The 23,269-nt window shown below is 41.6% G+C and overlaps 5 non-coding genes across 5 annotated transcripts; 3 read left to right on the top strand and 2 right to left on the bottom strand.

The window, feature by feature from the left end:
* Positions 1 to 2,537: 2,537 nt before the first annotated feature.
* On the top strand, positions 2,538 to 2,609 carry Trnac-gca (transfer RNA cysteine (anticodon GCA)). Its single transcript has one exon. It is a non-coding gene; the product is annotated as a tRNA-Cys (tRNA).
* A 4,216-nt stretch (positions 2,610 to 6,825) lies between these two features.
* Trnac-gca (transfer RNA cysteine (anticodon GCA)) lies at positions 6,826 to 6,897 on the bottom strand. The gene has a single exon. It is a non-coding gene; the product is annotated as a tRNA-Cys (tRNA).
* Positions 6,898 to 10,836: 3,939 nt separating this feature from the next.
* Positions 10,837 to 10,908, bottom strand: Trnac-gca (transfer RNA cysteine (anticodon GCA)). The gene has a single exon. It is a non-coding gene; the product is annotated as a tRNA-Cys (tRNA).
* Positions 10,909 to 20,222: 9,314 nt separating this feature from the next.
* Positions 20,223 to 20,294, top strand: Trnac-gca (transfer RNA cysteine (anticodon GCA)). The gene has a single exon. It is a non-coding gene; the product is annotated as a tRNA-Cys (tRNA).
* A 911-nt stretch (positions 20,295 to 21,205) lies between these two features.
* On the top strand, positions 21,206 to 21,277 carry Trnac-aca (transfer RNA cysteine (anticodon ACA)). Its single transcript has one exon. It is a non-coding gene; the product is annotated as a tRNA-Cys (tRNA).
* The last annotated feature ends 1,992 nt before the right edge of the window (positions 21,278 to 23,269 follow it).

The following is a 23,269-nucleotide window of genomic DNA, read 5'->3' as shown; positions in this document are numbered from 1 at the left end:
CCATGCCCTAGCTAATCTCAGATACATGGCCATTTTAACTGTGTCAGATATGTGTAATCTCAGATACATGGCCATTTTAACTGTGTCAGATATGTGTTCCATCTCATGCAATGGGGCACAAACCCAGTGATTTAAAAGTTGTGGTTATGCTGGGTGGTGGTGGCACACACCTTTAGTCCTAGCATTCTGGAGGCTGAAGAAGGTGGATGTACGAGTGCCAAGCCATCCTGGTCTAAAGAGCAAGTTCCAGGACAACCAGGACTGCACAGAGAAACCCTGTCTCAAAAAAAAATAATAATGATAATGACAATGAATTAAAAGTTGTGGTTACTCCTATAACATTCATGTCATTATTGAACCAGTCTGCCTTATAAGCAGGTGACTGTTATAGGTGACAGGGTGTATATCTGGGTGAGATTGATAATCACCTTTCTCCTCTTGTAGTGTATGGACCTTCCAGCATCATGAATATTTGTCAATATGGATGAAGAAGTTGAGAACCAGATTAGCTTCCCCATGTTTTACAACATAAGCAAGTATTGGCTTCAGAGAATCAGTAAACCTCAAGATTCAGCAATCCCATTCTTAAGTATGTATCCAAAGGACTCTCCATTGTACTGAAAAGTTACTTATTCATTTTCATTGATGCTCAATTCATAATAGCCAATAATAGGAAACACACTAGACCCCCATCAACTGATAGTTGGACAATGAAAGTGTGGTAGTATGTGTACACAATGGACCATTATTCAGCCATTAAGAAAAATGAAGTTTTAAAATTTTCAGGAAAATGGATGGAGCTAGAAACAATCATCCTGAAGAAGGTTTGAATAATCAAAAAGACAAATATTGCATTTTTTCTTTTATATGTGGATGTAAGCTTTTAAACATTTGATCTGTGTGTTACAACTCAAATAACCACAGAGGTTAGGTCCATATTAAGGAACCATGTGGTAGGAAGGGATCATCCAAAGAAGGGAAATAGGATGTGGCACTATGGAGAGACAAGGGGAAATTAGAATAGAATTTAAATAGAAAGGGAGATGGGAAAGAGAAGGACTATGGAGAAAGACAATTAACACTGGTCTTTTGAAAACCAATATGGAAGCCTACTACAATACGGTTTCCTAAAATATATATCTATATGAAATGAATTTGAATGCCACCAAATAAAACCTCCATGGTCAGGAATCAGGTGAATTGGTGGCCAAGAGGGTCCCATGAACCCCACAAGCATTGCTATCTATTCACAACCTGATTGTAAGACCCTATTGCTGAGGGGGAAAGTGTGTTTCTTTGAAAATATTTTCATTAGTTTTTTTGTTTGTTTGTTTTTTGTTTTGTTTTTTGATAACATAAATCCTTCCAGGGGAATTTTCCCTCCTGAGAATTTTTATTCTTTTCTGTTTTCCAGAGATGAAGACATACATTATATTTTGGGCCTCCCTCCTATTGACCCCTTTCTCAGAAGAAGGATTTGATCAGCCCATTGATGCCAATGAATTGATAAAAGCATTATATGGAGCCCCATGTGATTGCAGAGGAGGAAAGTACCTTGCTACTGGTTCCTTCACTTGATATGTTGATTGTGGAGATAAAACTGCTTATCTATTCATGCAGTCTGCCCTTAACAAGGGAGTCGCTGAAGCCTGGATATGTGTTAACAAACGTAAACCCATTCCCACCATTAATGGACAGCCAGGCCCTTGTCCAAAGGAGTGCAACTTTGTGTGGAACCAATAAATGCCAGGTGTTAGGACGATTTTCAAGAGTGCAATCACAATAATAGACCCTATCTTATGGCAGTCCCATTTTCAATCTATGAAGGTTCTTTTGGAGGAGACTGGGGAACTATCTCTCAAGTTCTCAGCTCCAACAAATATGCTCAGGCTTCATGCTTTGCTCCACCTGGAAAACCAGCATGCTGGGATAGGACAGCCCCCATTCACATTTCTGATGGTGGGCTGACAGACCAGGCTAGAGAAATCATAGTCCAGAAAAAACCCAAACCATAATTGATTCTCTGATTTCTAATATTTTCATTGGTTTTTGAGAATTTCATAGAATGTATTTTGTTCACATTCACCTCCAACGCTTTCCTTTAACTCCTCTTAACAGATCGATCCCACCTTTACACCCCAAGCCTTGTGTCCTTCAATTTGTACTATCCCCACACTTCTGAGTGTGGGGCCATCCACTGAAATATTGTTGACATACCATGATTCACACCCTTAAAAAAAACTGTTTTCTCTCCTTCATAAGCTATCAATTGCTTAATACCCAACCCTGAGTTTGGCTTTTATAGGTTGATGTATAGGATGAGCTGACTGTAGGCTTCCAGGAATCAGTGATTCTGTCTCAGCTGTGAATGAGGATTGGAGGCTGTTGATCATCAGGAGATGCAAGACAGGCATGCAGTTGACTCAGGGCTGGGCCTCGAAGGAAAAAGCAAATGATAGCACAGGACTAGCAAGCACAAATGTCAGGGAGTGGTCATACAAGTTCAGAGATAATTATTAGAAACAAATGAAGCAGGTGGGGGCATAGCTCAGGGGTAGAGCATTTGACTGCAGATCAAGAGGTCCCTGGTTCAAATCCAGGTGCCCCCTTCCCAATTCCCCTTTTAGAAACCAGAGATTAAATCTGAAATATTGGTTAACACAGAGCTGACCAATGTGCTGTGTTCCCCTGTGCCCTGTATTCTGTTCAAGCCTGGTCCCTGCTCTCTTTTCTGTGAGGAGCTAGTCCAGGGCTCATTGTGAGACCCTTTCAGGTCACATTCATATTGTGACACAGGCTGGCCTCCAAAGTTCCATGGGGCTCAGTCAGTGCAGGAAGTCAGCAGAGAGGAGTCCTATGAAATTGAGGAGTGGGATTCTTCCTCTGGCAACTGGCAACTTTACATAGTTTACCCCTTGGGAAGGTCCACTTGAGCCCGCAGAAAGGATGCACCTTACATGCCATCCACCAACGGCCTGTGCTTTGGCTCCTGCTACTTCTGAGGAAAGACTTGATACATGAGTTTGTCTCCTGTTGACACTAAGACTCTGAGGAAAAGGAAAGTGACTGACCTCACTTTGTGTCCTCAGCATGGCCCATTAGTGGCCAGAACATAAGAAGCTCCGTGTTTGTTGAGTGAATAAATGGTGTAAGGGCACCCTTCTGATATCTTAGAGACAGATAAAGTACTCTCTGGGCTATAGCTCTGGTCCATTAGAAACCCAGACCCATCAGCTGTTGTGTTGGTCACTTAAGGAAACTTATGTGTGAACTTAAGGAAAACACCACAGTTAAGTGTGCTTTCCAGGGCCAAACCTGATGTCTTTAGCATACCCGAGAGAGGGGGCATTGAGATGGCTGCCTAAGGTTGGAGAGAAGGGTGGAGGGCAGACTTAAATAGAACAATCTTGCCAGCTTAAGATCTTTAGGAGAAAGCAGTAGATCATGAACACATAGGAAGCCTGCTGGTGATGCCAAGGTAGAGGAGGGGCTAATGCGATATTACCTTACCTATAAGTGGGGGCATAGCTCAGGGGTATTGACTACAGATCAAGAGGGCCCTGGTTCAAATCCAGGTGCCCCCTTGCTTAAAGTGGTTTTGGTAGTTAACTTACCACATCCACCATGGGGAGGACCTCAGTGAAGCTAAGAGGTCTCCATTAGTTGAATAAACTCCAGAACCTCCCTCTCTGGGCTCCATAATACAATACTTTGATGCCCTAAATGAAGATGGCATAGCCTCAACAGAACTCTCACCCAATGACCCAAACACTCATGACTCTGGATCCACATTCTACCTCCATTAGCACAATGATGAGAATCTAAAAATGATGGAAGGTCAAAACATAAGAAAATTTATCACACAGGAAGGAAGATATGGGCTTCCATCAGACTTTTCCAAGTACTCAGCACAATTGATGAAAAATGAAGTATCAAATGTCAAAAAAAAAATCTAATACCAAAGGGAAGATCTTAAAAACCTATGCCTCAAGAGATAATGCATATAGAACAAGAAATTATCAGGATAGGTAATCTATCAACAGAAGTTCTTGACACTAGAAGACAATAAAATACATGTTTAGGGCTCCAGCACACCTCTGACCAACACTACAAAAGGAAGTGTCCCATCCCTAGAATTGGGATGATTTATTTGGCAAACATGGCTTCTCAGATGAGCGTAATGTCCTGTGTAGGGCAATTCCAATTAAACTCTGGTGTCCCAGAGATACCCAGGCCATTGCCATTGCTCTCAGTTTCCTGCCAGAACTTCCTGAGAAAACCCTATATGTGATATATTAGTTACAGAATATGGGGAACCAAATTGGTTCTGACTGTTGACTAACTTGGGTAGAGCTGGAAGGTGCTTGCAACATCATCAACAGTCTCCCCCAGTGGTGGACTCTATGAACTGCAATAATGACCTGCATGGCAGGTTATGGGGGAACCACACCCTTTTGTTGGATTTCAGGCCTGCTCCACACAAGGAAATCGATATTTGATACAGCAAATCTAAGAACACGTGGCAAGTATGTAAGGTAGGCCAGAAGCAAATGTTCTTCATCCCCATTTGATTCCCTGGGAACAGGACCTGAGGATGACCTCTGTCTCTAAGACACTCTGAGGATATTTCAGACTCATGGGTTGTTTATAGCTTTTAATTTTGTATAAGCACTTCCATGCTATAGATGTGGAAAACATTCATATATTTGGGCCCAACAAGGTAAGCCTCCACATGACCAAGCCATAGTAGATTTTACATTTAGGATTAAGAGCCCATTGTACCTGCCTTCTTGAGCAGGGATGGAGCAGCCTCCATTGTCTCTCCTCTTCCTCCCTATTAGTCTCCATTTGCAGAAACCCTCAGTGTGTCAGAAGAAGATAAACTGGAAGGACTGAATCTGTCCTCAGAATTGTGGAGGAGTGAGAACCTGAGAGTCTATGGTCTCAGAAGCATATCATGTCCAGCAGCATACAGTCTTGAGTCAGGCATTACCCGACATGTAGGCAATTGCTCTGATAGTGAGTTTTGCCCTTGTACCTGAGTAAACTCTACTCATCACCACATCCCTGCACCGCCTCACACAAGGACATAAAATTCTGTGACTCTTATCTCCTGTGCCCTAGGTAACCAAACTCACCATGAATAAAAAGAGATATTAAGAGTAGATTAGAACACTGTAATATCCCAACACTGGCGTGTGTGTGTGCCCCTGTGTTTGCACATGTATGGTTATGTGTTTGCACATGCATGCCATGGAACATTGTGGAGGTCAGAGGAAAACCTGGGGTGACCTCACCTTGTGCTTTATTTGAAGCAGAGTCCCTCCTATTGCTTGAAACTGAGATACACTCTCCAAGATCAACAGCCATGAGCTTCCAGAAAGATCCTCTTGACTCCAATGCCCATATTTCTTTTTGTTGTTGCTGTTTTGTTTTTTCAAGACAGAGTTTCTCTCTTGCTTTGGAGGCTGTCCTGGAACTGGCTCAGTAAACCAGGCTGGCCTTGAACTCAGAGATCCTCGTGCCTCTTCCTCCCTAGTGCTGGGATCAAAAGCCCAGCTCAATTCACATATTTCTGTAGTAGTGCTTGGATTACATGCATGTGCCTCTACATCTGAAATCATATGTATGTATGTATGTATGTATGTATGTATGTATGTTCAGATTCTCAGTGTTGTCATGTGTGCTGAGCCATCTCACTAGACAGCTTTGTCATCATTTGGTTATTGTTTTTTTCATGCCACCTTAGACATTTTTGCAAAATAGCTGAGGCCTTTGCACAGTGCTGGGGGTCCGTATGTTCCTCCTGTGTCTTCAGCAAATACTGCAGACTATGGAGCTGTCCATGGTACAGAGCTTTCAGGCTCTGCCTGGCTCTATACATGGCTATGTAGCAAATGCTGTTAAAAGTTCAAATCTTTGGTGGGAATTGTGTTCTGAGGAGTTAAACTTAAAATACTGAAGCATGGCTGCCACAGCAGGAATCCTGACCAATAATAAGAGGTGCCAGCCTACAGAGGTTCTGTGCTTCACCCCATAGCCTGGAATCCCCAATCACCAGCTCTGGAGAATCAGCTGGAGGTTCTCCAGTTTAGGCAGAAAACACCTCGTTCTTTATTCCCTCCCCCATCCTTATGGTCATTGCCAAGTGCCCTCTCCTCTCTCCAGTTGTTGTGCTGGCTTCCACACACAGTTCTACATGCAGATACTGGTTCATTCTTCTGATAATGCCATAGCCTAGGATAAAATGCCCAGGCAAGAGGTATTTCAGGAAGGTCAAGGCAACAGGAACTTTAAGCAGTTAATCATATATCATCTACTGTAACAGCAGAGAAAAATAAATGCACACATGCTTGTTAGTGCTAAGCTAATTTCCTACACTCACACAATCCAGGGTCCCTGCCTAGGGAATAGTGCTGTGTCTTCATACATCAATTGACTTAGTAGTCTAGACAATCCCTTACTGAGAAGCACACAGGACAACCTGATCTAGACATTGTACCCTTCATTGAGACTTTATTTCCAAGCTGATTCTGCATTGTGTCAAATTGACAATTAAAAGCAACTATCCTGGTGAGAAGAGGGAAAGAATACAAATGAGAAAAAACAAGAAGATAAGAGAGGATGCAGCTCAGGTCAGAGTTTAGCTGTGTTCACTGTACTAATGCACATGGGGGATTATAATGCCACTGAGAATGTAACCCATAGAATTAATGGGGGTATAGAAGCACTGGTTCTAGAGACTTCAGCAAATGAAAACTTCCTAATTTCATGGGTGGCCTCCATAAGATGTGGTAAGTCAGTAACCAGCATCCAACATAAGTAAGGGGGCACCTGGATTTGAACCAGGGACCTCTTGATCTGCAGTCAAATGCTCTACCCCTGAGCTATACCCCCACTGATACTAGTGTACTCAGTTAATAAATTTCATGAGTGGTGATATGTCCTGACTATAAAGTTAAATTACAGGTCCTCTCAGACCTACTTTCTAGAAGCAGCAAGACCTGACTGATGAGATGCCTTCTTCAGCTCTGCAGCTCTCTGGGTCCATCTCCTTTTTTCCTATATTCTTCTGTCATACAATACATCCTGACCAAAGCCTCCCCTCCCTTCACTTTTCCTAGTTCTACCTACCCCACTCCCCCATTGCCCCAGGCCCACTGAACTTCAGTTTCCTTTCAGAAAATAGCACGTCTTCCAGGGATATCAACTGCATACAGCATAACAAGATGCAATAAGACTAGGCACAAACCCATATGTCAAGGCTGAATGAGGCAAATCAGGAGGAGGAGGGAAAGGGTCCCAAGAGTAGTGGAAAGAGTCAGAGACACCCCATTCCCACTGTTAGGAGTCCCACAAAAACCACAAGATAAATTTTGGAATCTAAAAGAAATTATAGAAAAGAGGGCAACTGGAATTGAACCAGGGACCTCTTGACCTGCAGTCAAATGCTCTACCCCTGAGCTATAGCCCCCACGTGTCCATTAGTGTTTCACAGGCACTCAGATCCTGCATAGCTACTCCCTGGCTATTACCATCACAGGTACCATCACTTCCCTCTGGGCTTTTATGCTTCTCACTTTCTTTCTTCATGTCTGGCTGTGTGGCTGGGTGGCTGGGTGGCAGGGTGGCTGTGTGGCTGTGTGGCTGGGTGACTGTGTGACTGTGTGGCTGGGTGGCTGGGTGTCAGGGTGTCTGTGTGGCTGGGTGACTGTGTGGCTGGGTGGCTGGGTGGCTGGCCTCTAGCGTCCACCTCTCCTTGTTCTTTCATTCTCTTTTCTCCCCGTTTCTTCTCACATTTACACTCTCTGCTTACCAGCCCTGCCTATGCTTGCTTCTGCTTCACTACTGGCCATTCAGCTCTTTATTAGAACCACCCAGTATATTAGAAAGGCACAGCAATGCAGCTTCATAGAGTTAAACAAATGCAGCATAAACAAAAGTCACACAGCTTAAAATAATATTCCCCAACAGTGATGTGTGACCACGAGCTGGAGAACCATTGTGCGGGGCTGGAGTTCTGTTCTACTTCCCTCCAGCTGTTTTGCCTTCAAGTTCGCCACCCTTGCTGTTCACTCCCCACTGTTGTGGAATATTACTTTAACTATGCAAAGGTGTGTTGTTACATTTCCTTGTGTTGTTGAATATCACTTTAGGTATGCAGGTAAAGAGTGTTGCATTTGTTGAAGTTGCATTTGTTTACCTAGGCAAAGATGTGTTATGTTTGTTTACGCTGCATGTTTACTTATGTAAAATTGTGTTTCTGTTTTAGCTGAGACAATTCTAGGTGTCTGAGTAGTCTAATGAAATCTAATGGGCAATAGCTAGGAAGAGGAGGCGAGTCTGGTGCACAGAGAGGATAAAGAGAAAAAGGAGTGTGGAGAGACTAGGAGAGAGAGAGAGAGAGAGAGAGAGAGAGAGAGAGAGAGAGAGAGAGAGAGAACTCCCAGAGCCAGTCAGCCAGGCAGTCTCCACCAGTCTGACACAAGAGTAAGAAATGAAGCAGGGCATACAAAATGAAAGAAAAGGAAAAATCCTAAAAGCAAAAGGCAAATGATGAGAAACTGGTAAAAATCAGTTATAAGGGGGCTGGAGAGATGGCTCAATGGTTAAGAGTACTGACTGGTCTTCCAAAGAACCCAGGTTCAATTCCCGGAACCCACATGCAGTCTGTAACTCTAGGATTTTACAGGCTCACAGAGTCAACAATGCACATAAAATAAGAATAAATAAATATATGTATAAAAATAAGATAAGTTATAAGAGCTAATTGGGACAAGTATGAGAGCATGAGATAAGGCTGAGCATTCATAACTAATAATAAGTCTCCATGTCATGATTTGGGGACCGACCCAAAAGCAAGTCTGCTACACTTGGCCTCACTCTAGCCCTCAGCAGAAAGAAGCTCATATTGGGAATCATTTGTGGGGTTTTCACCCTCTGCTCTCCTGCCTTATCATTTTCTGGTCCTATATTTGAAAGAAAAACTCAAAAGCAGAGACATTTTCAGACCCATGCTTGATCCAGTCCACCAGCTCAGCAGCAGCAGGGACCAGGTACTCAAAGCTCAGCCTGCACACTGCACTGAAGTGGGGTCAGCTATCTCTGCCATGGGGACCCTTTCCCTGGAAGCATCACTATGAGGCAGAAAAGACCACACAGATGCCAAGGAGGTAAGAAAGGACCACAGCCAAAGGATGTAGTGTGTGGAGACAGAGAATGGGGAAGAATATCAGGGAGGGCATAGCACAACTTTTGCGATTGCCAAAAGATGATTAGGGCGATCACAGCATGCTTCTTCTTGGAAAAAGCAGTCATCTAAAATTTATCTAATAAGCATACCCCAGTGTTTATTCCATAGATAGAACAGGGAAACAGTTTCCCAAAGTTGTAAAATCATTACACCAAAACCAGGCTCAGGATCCTCATTGGTGAATTCCTAGAAAACATGTAAACACATAACAAGAGCAGATTACCACTTCTCAATGCACTGTGGAGTCTCTGTAACATTAATATCCACTTTACAGAAAAACCGTGTGTGTGTGTGTGTGTGTGTGAGAGAGAGAGAGAGAGAGAGAGTGTGTGTGTTTGCCAAAATGAGCTAATGATTTTTAGACTAAAGGTTTTCATGTTTTTAAGTAGAAAGCATGAAGTTGTATTTGGTGACTACTAAGACCATCTCCAGGGTTTCACAGGAATATTCTGGAAGGTCCCTGGATGCCCATTGGAACTTCGTTGACACTGTCACTTGTTACAGAAAAATATCCCAAATATGGCACCTGTGAGACAAGGGACTTGCTTTCAACATCCTCAAAACTTCACTGGAATTTGTCACAGATGTGGCCATTCACACACAAGAAAAGGACACAGTGATATAAGCACTGTGTTGATTTGATTCTGTGTTTGGTTTTAAAGAATCACATTTTATGTGTATTATTGACCTGTGAGTCCTAGAATCATAGACAGTTGTAAAGACTCTCTGTGTGTAGAAAGAGCTGTGGCCATCAACACAGTGTGTATGTGTATGTGTGTGTGTGTGTGTGTGTGTGTGTGTGTGTGTGTGTGTGTGTTTGTGGGGCGAGTTTGCATGTTCCCTGTGTGTCTTCAGTAAAAGCAGATGGCAGAGGAGCTTTCCATGGAGCACACCAGAGATCCAGCATGATCAGGTTCTGCTTGGCCTTTTACACTGAGCTGTAGCAACAGTTGCCAAGAAAGTCGGGGTCTTTGGGGGGAGGTTGATTCCAAGGAGTAACATTTAAAACATGGACACATGGGTGCCACAGCACAGATATTAAGACTTTAGAACAGATGCCAGTCAGGAGCCACCACTGGAGCCACCACTGGCCCATGAGCATAGCTACCCCTGTGATCTATGGAATCCATATGCTCTATGGCTCTGATGTGTCACCTCTGGCAGCATTGGATCCCACATAACCAGTTCTGATGTATCAACTGGATGTCTCCATCCACGGTGGAATACATTCCAGGATCTCCCACTCCATTTTATTTAGGGTCCTTTGCCGGCAATCCTATTGCATCTGTGTGTTAATATCCATTCGCTGACTGAAAACCACCAATGGTTATTTATAAACACTGCATTTCTAGGTTTAGAGCACCCATTCTGTGTTTCTAAGATGCTGAAGACTTGATGCCTTTAAAGACGAGATCCAATGAATATACATATACAAACAATTGTCACATTCTTACACTAGTGAGGGATCTGATGGGGATGGCAGAGATCTGCCCTCACTGAGTGAATCCAAAGGCAAATGAGACAAGAGAGAATGTAGGTCTATACTGTGCTTATGGTGTTAGTTTCCAAAAAGTGACGTGGAAAGGGGGCACCTGGATTTGAACCAGAGACCTCTTGATCTGCAGTCAAATGCTCTACCCCTGAGCTACACCCCCTACCTTTCATAAATGTTTAATCAGTCCTTTTCAACCTTATGGTAATGTTCAAATTTCTACAACCTATAGTTTATACTGAGAAACACCAGCACCAGTGCCTCCACAATCTCAGCCCAGACAGTCCCCCTCCAATCCCCAATATATCCAACTCTGTCCCCTGTTGTCATGTCAGCTCCCTCCCACACACGTATCTGCCTGTTGGAACAGCACAGCTGGAGACAGACAGACAGAAGCCACTACAAAGGACATTAGATTTACATGTATGGATTCTTCAGTTCTACACAAGCCCTCAGTGTGAAGAGATTCTGCCTAAATGCTTTGGGGAACTATTTGGTACACACATGTGAGGACATCTCTCCAGCCTATGGATGATCTGTGTGTTAGATGATGAAGGTGGTTTCTGAGTAGATGGTGAAGATGTCTCTTCAGGCCTGATTTGGTCATCCAGGAACTATGACAGCAGAGCAGGAGAACACAGTGTGTCAGGGAATGGTGGAGCTGAGGCCTCTTCCCTGACCTCCAGGTCTATCACCACTATACAGACTCATTGCCGTATGCTTTAATCAACATATATGGCACAATTCTATTATTTTGAAAACTCATTAGTAATGTGAAGGTTTATTCACAAAAAACACAATGCCTCTCAAATTCTTTTCTTATTGTTCCTGTCTCCCAAGGGAAGCCATTCTCTCCTCTCTGTTCACTTACATAAAATACATACAGCATGGTATGTCTTATTTAATCAGGCCTAATCATTAGTCACTGACTGACTTACAGATGCAAAATATAATTTTTGTGCCTTCTTCCATTCTCACTATCGTATTACACACATGTCCCAAGCTTTAGTTGAATGACCTTCTATGTTTTATTCATGATGATTGTTAACACTGTGTAGGGTGGGTGTGTACCATTCTAAACAGGAAGAACACATCTGGTAGAACTTTGGATTTTCCTGAAGTTAATGACAGCCTTATGCTTAACCTGTTTGTTTCCTTTAGCTATCTATAAATCTTAAGTTCTCTATGGAATATTTTTCAGAAAATTTTCTATACATAGATCATCAGATAATGCAAATTTCTTCTTGTCTTCCAGGAGTGACCTGGGCTCCTGATCCTTTTGTTCTGGTTCCTCCCAAAGGTCTGTTGGATGATCAAGGTCCTGTTCCTTTCTTCACCGTCACCATGACATTCTTCTTCTCCACCTTCTCTTCTGATTGGAAGTCTCTCTTTCCAGAATCCAACTTCTTCAATGTTTCTTAACAAAATGGCATTCCTTCTTTGGGAGATGAATCCCTCCTGTAAGAGATGAATGGGACTACAATTTCTAGCCTTTGTGTCCATCATAAGATCTATAATTCTTCCCACACAATATGCTGGTAATCTGGACATTTAATTTAAAGAGTTTTCATGAAATAATGTGGTTGTTAGATTGAGAACAGCATCTTTTCATATGTTTGGTTCTTGCTTGGTATAGTTTTTAGGAAGGATTAGGAGGTGTGGACTGTTGGAGGAGATGTGTCACTGGAAGGGGGCCTAATGGTTTCAAAATTCCATCTCAGGCCCAATCTGTCTTTTTGTGGATCAGATGTAAGCTGCCAGTTACTGCCTCAGCACCATGCTTCCCACCATGGTGATCATGGACTAAACTCAGAAACTGTATGCCCCCCCATTAAGTGCTTTCTTTATAAGTTGCCTTGATCATGCTGTGTTCCTGGCACTAGAACAGTATTCTAACTATATATGTAACACTATAAAACACATAATAATAAGTGAGAAATTAATATCAGGGCCTGAGTTATTGCTATGACAGACATGAACCATGCTGCTTGTTGGAGGACTATGGAAGAAGATGGGACTTTGGATTATAAAAGCAGTTGAATGTGTTATGCAGGGCTTAATATTGCCATGGTAATAGGAGCTTGGGAAACAGTGCTCAAAGCAATGTGGTTGTAGAGGTCCAGCTCAAACGGCTTTAGAGAGGAAGAAACTTAGTAAACATGGTATTTAGGCAAAGAATGTGTCTGCTTGTCCTTGTCTTAAAATTCTGCCAGAGGCTAAAGTGCAGAGTTTTGTACTAATATTGATAGATGAGATTCCAAGACATCCTATTGTTAACTGGGTCATGCGCTTATTGCTCCCCACTCTTAAACAAATCTACAATGGACAGGAGCAAGAGGAGCAAAGCAAAACACAAATGGATGACATTGTTTCCTTGGAGTCATCCATCTCCTTTGGTTCTTAGAACCTTTCTGCCTCCTCCTCAGCAGAGAACCCTGAGACTTGTGTGGAAGGGGTTGATGGAGGCATCCCACTTACGACTGAGTGCTCCAAGATCTCTCATTCTCTATACATTGTCTAGTTGTGGATCTCTGGTTTCATTTCCATAGGACTGCAAGAAGTTTATCTGACATGGACTGAGCAAAGTACTGACCTGGGGATATAGTAGGATGTCATCAGGAGTCATTTTATTGCTATGTCCATTAGCAGAAAATTGGTAATGGGCTTTCTCCAAGGGCTCATGACCTAGATAGCTTCAGCTTTGTGGCCATGGTAACAGTGTCAGATATGTGTTCTATCTCATGTAGTAGACCCTAAATATTTTAAGTTGTGGTTACGCTTCTAACATTCATATCACCATTGAAAGAGTGTGTCCTTTAATCTTATGAGTGTTGTAGGCCTCAGGTATGTTTTGAGGGATACTGATTACCGCTTATCTCTGGTAGTGTGCAGACTAACTTCTAGTATCATGAGGGCTTGTCAGTTTGGAAGAAGATGTGGAACACTAAAGCATGAATAGTAAAAACCCAGAGACAGATATTGTGATTCAAGCTAAAGATCAGAGAAGCAGAGCAGCCACCCATTAGCTCTTATCACTACCAAGGCTGAAATGAAGATCCTGTCTTCCCTGTGACTGGGAGATGACTCTCACATGAAACCCTTTGCTTCTTCCTTATGTACCTCTCTAGTGCTGGGATTAAAGGGGTGAACTATATTTCTCTTTTAGACTGATTCACTCTCATGTAACCCTTGAACTCCCAAAGTTCCATCTGCCTCTGACTCTTGAGACCTGGGATCACAGGTGTGTACCACAAGCACCCAGCTTCTATGGCTGTGGCTAGCTTTGTATTCTGATCTCCAGTGACTTTATTAGACCATAAAAAATATATCACCTTAACTTTTGCTTTTTGACATAAATGCTGTCTCCAGAGAATCAGTCAAACTCAAGATGCAACAATCACAGTCTTAAGTGTCTATCCAAAGTACTTTCAGTCTAACAGAAAAGTTACTTACTCATCCAGTTTCATTGATGCTCTACTCATGGTAATCAGAAATAGGAAAAACCCTAGGTGTCCATCAACTGATAATTAATAATGAAAATGTAGAGTACATTTACAAAATGGAATATGATTCAGCTTTTAGAAAATGTAGTTTTGAAAATTTCAGGACAATGGATGGAGGTAGAAACAATCATGAATGAGGTTCACATAAAACAAAAGGCAAACATTTTTATGTTCTCTTATATGTGGGTATAAGTTCTTAAAATTTTTATTGCAACCCAAATGACCACAGAGTGTAGGTACTTGTTAAGGGACTAATGCAGAGAAAAGGATCTTTTTAAAAAGGGAAATAGAATATAGTTGTATAAAGAGATAAATGGTAAATTTGGATTGCAAGATTTAAATAGGAAGAAAGATGAGCGCTAATAATGAGAAAAGGAATATACAGAGGGAAAACTAACACTAGTCATTTAAAAACTAAACAGGAACCAATAACGTTAGAACCTTCCTGAAATATAAACCTATATGAAAGGAATTTAAATGCCAGTAAATAAAACTTCCTGAGCCAGTAATGGAATATAACTTGTTAATTTGAAGGCCAAGTGCCCCACTGAACCACCCCAAAAACATTACCATCAGTTCCCAAGAATATTATTCAGTATACTCCACAACCTGATGGTAAGGCTATATTGCTGAGGTCAAAATATGTTTCTTTACCGAAGAAATAACCGAAGTTATGTCTCAACTGGGGTTAACAGATATCTATAGAACATTCCATCCAAACACAAAAGAATATACCTTCTTCTCTGCTCCACATGGAACCTTCTCTAAAATCGACCACATACTAGGTGGCATAACAAACCTCAACAGATACAAGATACAACAGATACAAGAGAATAGGAATAGTCCCCTGTATCTTATCAGACCACCATGCTTTAAAATTGGAATTCAACAACAACACAAATAGCAGAAAACCTGCAAACTCATGGAAACTGAACAATGTGCAATTGCACCACTGCTGGGTCAAAGAAGAAATAAAGATAGAAATTAAGGACTTTCTAATAGTCAACGAGAATGAGGACACAACGTACCCGAACTTATGGGACACCTTGAAAGCAGTGCTACAAAGAAAGTTCATTGCACTAAGTGCCCATATGAAGAAAACAGAGGATAGTCACATAAGAGAATTAACAGCGCAACTAAAAGCCTTAGAACAGAGAGAAGCGAATTCACCCCATAGGAGTAGACGCCAGGAAATAATCAACTTGAGGGCTGAAATCAACAAAATAGAAACCAGGAAAACAATACAAAAAAATCAATGCAATGAAGTGTTGTTTTTTTTGAGAAAATCAACAAGATAGACAAACCTTTATCCAAACTAATGAAAAAGCAGAGAGAGAACATGCAAATTAACAAAATCAGAAACGAAAAGGGGAACATAACAACAGACTCAGAGGAAATCCAGACAATATTCAGGTCATATTTTGAAAATCTGTATTCCACAAAAATTGAAAATTCAAAGGAAATGGAGAAATTTCTGGATAACTATCACTTACCAAAATTAAATCAAGAACAGACAAACAACTTAAATAGACCTATAACCCACAATGAAATAGAAGCAGTCATCGAAAGCCTTCCAACCAAAAAAAGTCCAGGGCCAGATGGATTCAGCGCAGAATTCTACCACACATTCAAGGAAGAACTAATACCACTACTCCTCAAACTGTTCCACAAGATAGAAACAGGAGGTTCATTGCCAAACTCTTTTTATGAGGCCACAATAACCTTGGTACCCAAGACTCACAAAGACACAAGTAAGAAAGAAAACTACAGACCAATATCCCTGATGAACATCGATGCAAAAATACTCAATAAAATACTGGCAAACCGAATTCAAGAATACATCAGAGAAATCATCCACCATGACCAAGTAGGCTTCATCCCTGGAATGCAGGGATGGTTTAACATATGAAAATCTATCAACGTGATCCACCATATAAACAAACAGAAAAAGAAAAACCATATGATTATCTCACTAGATGCAGAAAAAGCCTTCAACAAAATTCAACACCCTTTCATGATAAAGGTCTTGGAGAGGTCAGGGATAACAGGAACATACCTAAGCATAGTAAGAGCAATATACAGCAAACCAATTGCCAACATCTAACTGAATGGAGAGAAACTTAAGCCAATTCCTCTAAAATCAGGAACAAGACAAGTCTGCCCTCTCTCTCCATATCTCTTCAATATCGTACTAGAAGTTCTAGCTACTGCTATAAGACAACAAAAGGAGATCAAGGGGATCCAAATTGGAAAGGAAGAAGTCAAACTGTCTCTATTTGCAGATGATAGATAGTTTACATAAGCGACCCAATAAACTCTACCAGGGAACCCCTACAGCTGATAAACACCTTCCGCAAACTAGTACAAGATAAACTCAAAAAAAATCAGTAGCCCTACTTTTTTCAGACGACAAAGAGACAGAGAAAGAAATCAGAGAAACATCACCCTTTACAATAGCCACAAGCAACATAAAGTATCTTGGTGTAATGCTTATCAAACAAGTAAAAGACCTATATAATAAGAACTTTGTGGCTCTAAAGAAAGAAATTAAAGAAGATACCAGAAAATGGAAAGATCTCCCATGCTCTTGGATAAGTAGGATAAACATAGTAAAAATGGCAATCTTGCCAAAAGCAATCTACAGATTCAATGCAATCCCCATTAAAATCCCACCACAATTCTTCACTGACCTTGAAAGGATAATAATCAACTTTATATGGAAAAACAAAAGACCCAGGATAGCCAAAACAACCCTATACAATAAAAGAACTTCAGGAGGCATCACCATTCCTGACTTTAAGCTCTACTACAGAGCTATAGTTCTGAAAACAGCCTGGTATTGGCATAAAAATAGACAGGTAGACCAATGGAATTGAATTGAAAATCCTAATATTAACCCATGCACCTATGAACACCTGATTTTCGACAAAACAGCTAAAATTATACAATGGGGCGAGGACAGCATCTTCAACAAATGGTGCTGGCACAATTGGATGAGGGTGTGTAGAAGACTGCACATAGACCCATGTCTGCGCCATGCACAAAACTCAAGTCCAAATGGATCAAAGACCTCAACATCAATCCAGCCACATTGAACCTCTTAGAAGAGAAAGTAGTAGGAACCCTTGAACAAATTGGTATAGGAGACCACTTCCTGAACATAACTCCAGGGGCACAGACACTGAGAGAAACTATTAATAAATGGGACCTCTTCAAACTTAGAAGTTTCTGTAAGGCAAAGGACACAGTGGAAAAGACCAAACGGCAGCCCACAGACTGGGAAAAGATTTTCACCAATCCTATATCCGACACAGGGCTGATCTCCAAAATATACAAAGAACTCAAGAAACTAGTCAACACAACACCAAATAACCCTATTAAAAAATGGGGTACAGAACTGAAGAAAGAATTCTCAATAGAGGAAATCAAAAAGGCTGAAAGACACTTAAGAAAATGCTCCACATCCCTAGCTATCAGGGAAATGCAAATCAAAACAACTTTGAGATACCATCTTACTCCTGCCAGAATGGCTAAAATTAGAAACACCAATGATGACTCATGTTGGAGAGGATATGGAGAAAAGGGAACACTCCTCTACTGCTGGTGGGAGTGCAAACTCATACAGCCATTTTGGAGATCAGTATGGCCGTTCCTCAGGAAAATGGGAATTACTTTACCACAGGACCCGGCAATCCCCCTCTTAGGCATATACCCAAAGGATTCACATCCATGCAACAAAGACATCTGTTCAATTATGTTCATAGCAGCAGTATTTGTAATAGCAAGAACCTGGAAGCAACCTAGATGCCCCTCAATTGAAGAATGGTTAATGAAGATGTGGCACATCTACAGAATGGAATACTACTCTGCAGAAAAAAAATAATGGTATCTTGAAATTCGCAGGCAAGTGGATGGCACTTGAAGAAACCATCCTGAATGAGGTAACCCAGTCACAAATATAGGAACACAGTATGTACTCACTCATATATGGATTTTAGATATAGAGCAAAGGATCACCAGCCTATAATTCACACCACCAGAGGAACTAGGATACAAGGTGTATTCTAAGAGATTCATATAAAGTTCTTCACAGAACTGGGAAGGGACAAGTCCCCCAGACCTCAGGGGAAGTGGGGAGGGCAGTGAATGAAGAGAGAAGTAGGAGAAAATGAGGGGGAGGAAAGAAAAACATGTGTGACCAGGAAGATTGAGCCTGATTAGGAATAGAAGACAGGAAAGAGAGAGAGAGAGAGAGAGAGAGAGAGAGAGAGAGAGAGAGAGAGAGAACATAAAAGAGGGAGCCAATATTGGTTTGAAGATAAAATTGAACACAAAGAAAGGTCTAGAGAACTACAAGACTGCTCCCAACTAACAATTTGAGCTTCCGTGGAAAGGCTATCATAAATGCCCTTCCTGGAGAGTGAGATCAACAACTAACTTATCCATGGAGCCCTCAACTAATGCCTGTTGGAAATAGGAGCAAACACCCATACATAAACACTGAGTTGAAGTAGAACTCAGATGCAGAGGGAGAGGACAAGACCAGGCAGCAGAAACACATAGAGACAGCTTATCTGAACAGGGAGGAGCTAACAGGCCACCAGACAGATAGCTGGGAAGCCAGCATGGGACTGACTCAGGCCCCCCTGAATATGGGTCTCAGCCAGAAGGACTGAGCAGTCTAAGAGACCTCAGACAGTGGAGCCAGGATGTATCCCCTGGAGCACAAAAGGACTTTTCGAACACATCCCCCATGGAGGGATAACTGCCTTAATCTAGAGACAGGAGAGAAGCCCTAGTCCCTACTTCACATGACCTGTCAGATCTACATGACCCCTATTGGAATTGGGGTGGGGGGATGGGAGGGGAGGGCGGTTAGAGTGCATGTGAGAGGGTAGAGAGGGTAAAAGGGATGGAAGGAGGGAGGGAGGGAGGGAGGGAGAGGGAACTGGGATCGACGTGTAAAATAATAAATTAAATTAAAAAAAATGCTTTGACTCCAAAATTTACGTTGAAGGATAAGTTACTGGGGAAAAGGATTCCTATTTTTGTTTCCACAGAAAATGAAAAGATACAGATTCCTTCCAGACTAATGTGGTTTGATCAAGCCAGACCACCTGAAACAGAGTACCAGGTGATCCTACATTCAAAACAGCTGGACAAAGCAGCCTTACAGACTACAGCCAGGATTTCTGAATCTTTTTTGAATCCCCCATGACAGCGCCCCCTATCAGCAGGAAGTAGTTTGGAAAGAACAAAGCCCAAATTCCCAAATATTGTCTATAAATATTTGTTTTCATTTAAATGGACTTGGTTATATAAAATTAAAAAAAAATAGTCTTTCAAAAAAAAGAAAAGAAAAGAAAAAGAAAACTCCCAGGAGCTTAGAGAAAAGGACAAACTGGAGTGAAGCTAAAGGGGAAAAAGCTTCCCAAGTGAAATAAAACAGCTTATGTAATTGAAAAAAAAAATATGTTTCTTTAAAGTCTTTAATTAATTCTTGGACAATTTCATACAATGTACTTTGATCATATTCACCCTTAACTCCCCCTCACAGATACATCCTACATCTACACCCCAGGTTTGTATTCTCCAATTTGTGTTATCATATGCTTCTGGGTATGGAGCCATCCACTGGAAAGTTGGTGACATGCCACAAGTCATCTTCTTACATAAAACTGTCTCCTTTCCCTCATAGCCTTAAATTGCTTAAGACCCAACCCTCTGAGTTTGGCTTTACAGGTGGGAGTATAGGAGGAGCTGAATGCAGTCTTCCTGGCATCAGTGCTTCTGTCCCAGCCAGGACATAGGATTGGAGGGCACTGGTCATGAGGAGGCCTCAGACCAGTGCACAGCTGACTCAGGGCTCAGCCTCTCAGGAGAAAACAGATGATAGCAGAGTGCTAGCAAGTACACATTTCACATAATGGTCATACAAGTTCAAAGATGTTTATTACATATACATGAAGTACGTGGGGGCATAGCTCAGGGGTAGAGCATTTGACTGCAGATCAAGAGGTCCCTGGTTCAAATCCAGGTGCCCCCTTCCCAATTCCCCTTTTAGAAACCAGAGATTAAATCTGAAATATTGGTTAACACAGAGCTGACCAATGTGCTGTGTTCCCCTGTGCCCTGTATTCTGTTCAAGCCTGGTCCCTGCTCTCTTTTCTGTGAGGAGCTAGTTCAGGGCTCATTGTGAGACCCTTTCAGGTCACATTCATATTGTGACACAGGCTGGCCTCCAAAGTTCCATGGGGCTCAGTCAGTGCAGGAAGTCAGCAGAGAGGAGTCCTATGAAATTGAGGAGTGGGATTCTTCCTCTGGCAACTGGCAACTTTACATAGTTTACCCCTTGGGAAGGTCCACTTGAGCCCGCAGAAAGGATGCACCTTACATGCCATCCACCAACGGCCTGTGCTTTGGCTCCTGCTACGTCTGAGGAAAGACTTGATACATGAGTTTGTCTCCTGTTGACACTAAGACTCTGAGGAAAAGGAAAGTGACTGACCTCACTTTGTGTCCTCAGCATGGCCCATTAGTGGCCAGAACATAAGAAGCTCCGTGTTTGTTGAGTGAATAAATGGTGTAAGGGCACCCTTCTGATATCTTAGAGATAGATAAAGTACTCTCTGGGCTATAGCTCTGGTCCATTAGAAACCCAGACCCATCAGCTGTTGTGTTGGTCACTTAAGGGAACTTATGTGTGAACTTAAGGAAAACACCATAGTTAAGTGTGCTTTCCAGGGCCAAACCTGATGTCTTTAGCATACCCGAGAGAGAGGGGGCATTGAGATGGCTGCCTAAGGTTGGAGAGAAGGGTGGAGGGCAGACTTAAATAGAACAATCTTGCCAGCTTAAGATCTTTAGGAGAAAGCAGTAGATCATGAACACATAGGAAGCCTGCTGGTGATGCCAAGGTAGAGGAGGGGCTAATGTGATATTACCTTACCTATAAATGGGGGCATAGCTCAGGGGTAGAGCATTTGACTACAGATCAAGAGGGCCCTGGTTCAAATCCAGGTGCCCCCTTGCTTAAATCTGACTTTGGTAGTTAACTTACCACATCCACCATGGGGAGGACCTCAGTGAAGCTAGGACGTCTCCATTAATTCAGATTTCTTGAATAAACTTCAGAGCCTACCTCTCTGACCTTCATAATACAGTAATTTGATGTCCTAAATGAATATAACTTAGACTCTTAACAGAACTTTCACCCAATGACCCAAATGCTCATGACTCTAGATCCATACTCTACCCCCAATAGTCACTCTGTGAATTTCTCAGATTTCCATAATATTTAATTACCGAGTTCTATTTCTTATTAAAACCATAAAAGAAGTCACAATATCTGGCATCCAATAAGGGTCTTAGAGCATACAAAAGCTACAGAGCTGCCATAGCTGCACACCCCACCCAACCCACCCACTCCACCCCACCCTGCCCCACCCCCGTAGTGAGCTGTTACTCAGGATGCCCAGGCACTAGTGCATGGCCCTCTAGGCACCACCAGTGCTGTAGTGCAGAAAAGTTCAGCTGGAGTTCCTTGCACTCCCTGGGTAGCCACGCTCCCCTGCTCCCAGCCTTCTAGCAGCATGTTTCTCTACTGGCTCACCTTCTCCCTTCCCCCATATAAAGTTCTGCCCTGGGCCACTTAGTACAGCTCAGGGTACCCCAATGCTCTGATCCTCCTTCTTGGCAAATCATACTGCACACCCGAATATCATCGCTGCAGCTGATGTGCACAACTCTACTAATGCTACAGGCCTCAGTAAATCTAGTGAGAATCTGGAAATTTTTAAGGAGAAACTAGTTTAAAATACTAAAAATAAATTTATAAATGGTTGATTTTTTTCCCATCTTAAGAATCATAAGTATAACAACACAGGGTAATAAGGACACTGTTTAGCACTATTATGGAGGGCTTGCAAAATGGAAGTACAAATGAGAGAATAAACCACTTACCTGGAATTAATTAAAATCAGTGTGGTAATTCATATTTTATCCTTAAAAATGGTTTGATAACTTTGCCAAATATGAAAATGTGAGTTATAAATACAAACCTTAGACTTAGTGATGGTAAGACACAAGCTTTAGAAAGATTTATTAACAAAAGTGAAAGATCTACTAATGAAAATAAGAAAAATTTTTAGGAATAGTCAGAGGAATTTATAGCAGAACTGCTGTACCATTGCATTATGAAATTGAATAGGAGCAGCCCAAGGTTATTAGAAAACCAACTTCTCTTTATCCACTTACCACACAAGATTGACCTATCATCTGATAGTCATCCCCAAAGATATGCAGAAGGTGACTGGAATCCTGTATAAGTTTTCAGTTTAAAGAGAGTTAAAGAAGCATTCACCCTATATGAAGCAGTTCTTAAAGGCAAGGGCAACTCAGAACAGAATTATTCCACAAGACTGGAAAGATTTAGCTGTAGCAATATTGGAAGCTGGCCCTCAGTTATAATGGGAAATACGATGGAAAGAGAAACCTACTGCCATAAAACAATGAGGTAAGGATACCGGTATGGAAATTTCCCAAGATCAATTTCTCAGTGAAGGTCAGTATATTGATTTGCAAATATATTCTAGATTTGATGATACCTTAGTGCTGTGTCATATACCACCTTTGAATGCTTAGAACAAGATTGAAGAAATAGGACTGAGTCATTTATTAAAACCAAACAAGGCCCAAAAGAAGCCTTCACTGACTTTTCTTTGTATTACAGAGATTGACTTCAGCTGTAAATAGAATGATTTAAGATCTAGAAGTTAAACAAACATTAATTGAATCTTTTGAAAATGCTAATTCAGAATGCATAAAGAGGTGATTAGGCTTTAAAGGAAAGATCAGTACACACAGATGAATAGATTTGAAATACAGTTGATATTGCATTGCATGCTTATGATGATGTTTGGATAAGATAAGTAATTTCTAGAAATTTTCAGTAAAATCAAAATGTCAGATGTTTTTATGCATAAACAAAGTCATTTGAAAAGGAATTTAAGGCACGATATT

This window comes from Phodopus roborovskii, unplaced genomic scaffold (assembly GCF_943737965.1).
Source record: "Phodopus roborovskii unplaced genomic scaffold, PHOROB, whole genome shotgun sequence".
Classification (NCBI taxonomy): Eukaryota; Metazoa; Chordata; class Mammalia; order Rodentia; family Cricetidae; genus Phodopus; species Phodopus roborovskii.
The sequence above is the reverse complement of the archived record's forward strand: the minus strand, read 5'-3'. Positions and strand labels throughout refer to the sequence as shown.